This window comes from Leopardus geoffroyi, chromosome A3, assembly GCF_018350155.1.
Source record: "Leopardus geoffroyi isolate Oge1 chromosome A3, O.geoffroyi_Oge1_pat1.0, whole genome shotgun sequence".
Classification (NCBI taxonomy): Eukaryota; Metazoa; Chordata; class Mammalia; order Carnivora; family Felidae; genus Leopardus; species Leopardus geoffroyi.
The window spans coordinates 89,676,529-89,680,682 of record NC_059336.1 but is presented as its reverse complement, the minus strand read 5'-3'; the positions used below and the strand labels follow the sequence as shown (position 1 = coordinate 89,680,682).

Here is a 4,154-nt window from a genome sequence, read left to right as displayed (position 1 = left end):
TTTAAATTTTTTTTTAATGTTTATTTAAAGAGACAGAAAGAGGGGCGCCTGGGTGGCGCAGTCGGTTAAGCGTCCGACTTCAGCCAGGTCACGATCTCACGGTCCGTGAGTTCGAGCCCCGCGTCGGGCTCTGGGCTGATGGCTCAGAGCCTGGAGCCTGTTTCCGATTCTGTGTCTCCCTCTCTCTCTGCCCCTCCCCCGTTCATGCTCTGTCTCTCTCTGTCCCAAAATAAATAAATGTTGAAAAAAAAATTAAAAAAAAAAAAAAAAAAGAGACAGAAAGAGACAAAGCATGAGCATGGGAGGGGCAGAGAGAGGGGGAGACACAGAATCTGAAGCAGCTCCAGGCTCTGAGCTGTCAGCACAGAGCTGGACGTGGGGCTGGAACTCATAAACCGCGAGATCATGACCGGAGCCAAAGTTGGACACTTAACCCACTGAGCCACCCAGGTGCCCCTGTAACGGCATATTTTTAAGGTATGTTAGTGATAATTCTTTAGGTTGTATATAATAAGTCCTTATGTTTTAGAAAAACCTGCTACACTATTTACACATGAAAATATATGGCATCAGAATTTGCTTCAAAGCAATCTGGGATGGGTGATTGGCCAACACATGGTTGGCAATGAGTTGAAAATTGTTGAAACTGGCTGATGAGTGTATGGAGTTTCATTATAGTAGTTTTCCTTCTTTTGTTTATATTTAAAAATTTCTGTAACAAAAAGCTACAATAAAAATAAAGACTAGCAATAAATGGATTGTGTTCAACATAAGTATGTAGGAAAAAAACAATAGGGGAAAAAGCTAAAGAAAATAGAGGGAAAATTCAGATAAGAACAAAAAGTAATGAAATAGAAAAAAAAGATGGGGCGCCTGGGTGGCGCAGTCGGTTAAGCGTCCGACTTCAGCCGGGTCACGATCTCGCGGTCCGTGAGTTCGAGCCCCGCATCGGGCTCTGGGCTGATGGCTCAGAGCCTGGAGCCTGTTTCTGATTCTGTGTCTCCCTCTCTCTCTGCCCCTCCCCCGTTCATGCTCTGTCTCTCTCTGTCCCAAAAATAAATAAACGTTGAAAAAAAAATTAAAAAATAATAAAAAATAAAAAATATAAAAAAAAAAGACAAGAAAAAAAAGATACAGTTAATAGAAAAAGATGGTACAGTTGAGAAGATCAACAAAATCCAAAATGGTTCTTTGGAAGAGATAATAAAATAAACAAACCACTATGAAGATTTATCAAGAGTAAAAAGAGAAAAGGTATAATAAAAATTATTTGGAATGATGACAGAGTAGGCTGGAAATAAAATAGAGATTATTCCATTCAAGACAAAAATCATAAACCAATTATCCTATGATGCTAAAGTGCTAAGATGTTAAGTCAAATCTTAGCAATTTGAATGTGGTCATTTATATAAAAATAATCATAATCAAGTAGGGTTTGTTCTGAAAAGGTAAGGAATTTCCACATCATAAAATCTCTTAAGGAATATACCATATTAACAGGCTTTCGGGTTGCGCTGCCAGGTGTCCAAGAGGTTCTCTGAGTTCCCACTCAAGTACATCTGCAATTCAAAATGCCGCACCCATCCCCCCAAACTCAGCCCTCCAACCCTAGTAACTCCCAAGTCTTTTCTGAGGTGGACGTTGGAGGGGAACAAGTTGGTTGAATTGTCTTAGAATTGCTTGCAGATATTGTACCCAAAACTGCAGAAAAATTTTGTGCATGTGTACAGGAGACAAAGGTATTGGACCCACCACTGGGAAACCTCTCCATTTTGAAGGATGCCCTTTCCATCAGATTATTAAGAAATTTATGATTCAGGGTGGAGACTTCTCAAATCAAAATGTGACAGGTTGAGAAAGTATTTACGGTGAAAAATTTGAGGATGAAAATTTTTATTATAAACATGATCAGGAAGATTTATCGAGCATGGCAAATGCAGGTTGCAAATACAAATGGTTCTCAGTTCTTTATCACAACAGTTTCCCTCTCCTCATTTGGATGGGAAACATGTGATACTTGGCCAAGTAATTAAAGGAATGGGTGTGGCAAGGATACTGGAAAATGTAGAAGTGAAAGGTGTAAAACCTGCCAAATTGTGTGTTATTGCAGAATGCAAAGAATTGAAGGAAGGGGATGATTGGAGCATATCTCCAAAAGATGGTTCTAATGACAGTCATCCAGGTTTCCCTGAGGATGCAGATATAGATTTAAAAGATATAGATAAAATGTTACTAATAACAGAAGACTTAAAAATATTGGAAATACTTTTCTTCAAATCCAAGAACTGGGAGATGGCCATTAAAAAAATATATGAAAGTTTTAAGATATGTGGAAGGTTCAAAGACTTATTGAGAAAGCAAATAGATTGAAGCTGCACCGACAGCTTTAAGCTGCGAGCTGAATATTGGTGCTTGTAAACTGAAGATGTCAAGTTGGCAGGGAGCAATTGGCAGTTGTTTGGAGGCTCTTGAAATAGACCCATCAAATACCAAATCATGGTACTATAGAGCTCAGGGATGGCAAGGATTAAAAGAATAGATCGAGCATTGGCTGATCTTTTTGTTTTTGTTTTTAATATTTATTTATTTATTTATTTATTTATTTAATTTTTTTTTCAACGTTTATTTATTTTTGGGACAGAGAGAGACAGAGCATGAACGGGGGAGGGGCAGAGAGAGAGGGAGACACAGAATCAGAAACAGGCTCCAGGCTCTGAGCCATCAGCCCAAAGCCCGACGCGGGGCTCGAACTCACGGACCGCGAGATCGTGACCTGGCTGAAGTCGGACGCTTAACCGACTGCGCCACCCAGGCGCCCCTTTATTTATTTATTTTTGAGAGAGGGAGAGAGACAGACCACAAGCAAGGTAGGGGCAGAGAGAGAGGGAGATACAGAACCCATGTGAAGTAGGCTCCAGGCTCTGAGCTATCAGCACAGTGCCTGATGTGGGGCTTGAACTCATGGACCATGAGATTTTACCTGAGCTGAAGTTGGATGCTTAATCGATTGAGCCACCCAGGTGCCCCAAGCATTGACTGATCTTAAGAAAGCTCAGGAAATAGCACTGGAAAATAAAGCTATCCAGGCAGAACTGTTGAAAGCCAAAGAAAAGATAAAGGCACAGAAAGATAGGGAGAAGGCAGCATATGCAAAAATGCCTAATAAAGAATTCAGCTTACTTAAATATTATGCATTGATTGTATAAAGACAATAAGAAATTTTAAGATTTTTCTCTGTTACAGATGATCCTTGATGTGTTTCCTTTGATACTTCAGTTTCCCAATGTTTACAGATTAGGAATACTGAAAAGGGTTCAATCTTATTAAAACAAAGTTTCACACACACATACACACAAAAGGAATACACCATATTAACAGATTAAAGAAAAATACATAACATTCTTCATAGATGCAGAAGGAGCATTTGATCAATTTTCTACAATCATTTAAAAATGTAAAGTTTTAGTAAACTTAAGGGTAAAAGGTTGTCATCAAAGTGGTATTGCATATAAACAGGTTGAAGAAAAAACTATAATGATCTTATAGGTCTAGAAAATTTTTTTAATAAAATTCAACATGAATTCATTTAAAAATTATACCTTTTACCAAACTAAAGGGTAAAAACCTACTGCAAAGATCATATTTAGAAATGAGACTGCAGAAGCAGTGCCAATTAAAGTCAGGAATAAGACATATATATCCACTACCATAGAGTCTATTTATCATTGTACTGGCAATCTTAGCCAATGCAATAAGACGCAAAAAGAAAGATATAAGAATTAGAAAGGGAGAGACCAAACTACTCTTATTTGTAGACAATATGATTATCTACAGAGAAAGTTGATGCAAATCCACAGAGAAAGTTGGAAACATGATCAGTATATAAGAATTGGTAAAGGTAAATATTATTAGTGAATATAGTTGAAAATATATCTCACTTGTAACTGCCTCATAAACTATAAGATACATAGGAATAAACTTAAGAGATGTGCAAAATGTTTAAAGAGAAAGTTAGTATTGAAGGACATGAAATAAGACTTGAATATATGGAGAGGAAGACTCAATGTCAAAAGATGACAATTCTTCTCCAAATTATCTTAAAGTGAAATGAGAATGTTTAAAATTTATGGAATTGTACAACTTGACAAATTGAT

The 4,154-nt window shown here is 37.6% G+C and overlaps 1 pseudogene; it reads left to right on the top strand.

Moving 5' to 3' along the window:
* Positions 1–1,571: 1,571 nt before the first annotated feature.
* Positions 1,572–2,540, top strand: LOC123579716 (annotated as a pseudogene).
* Positions 2,541–4,154: the final 1,614 nt, after the last annotated feature.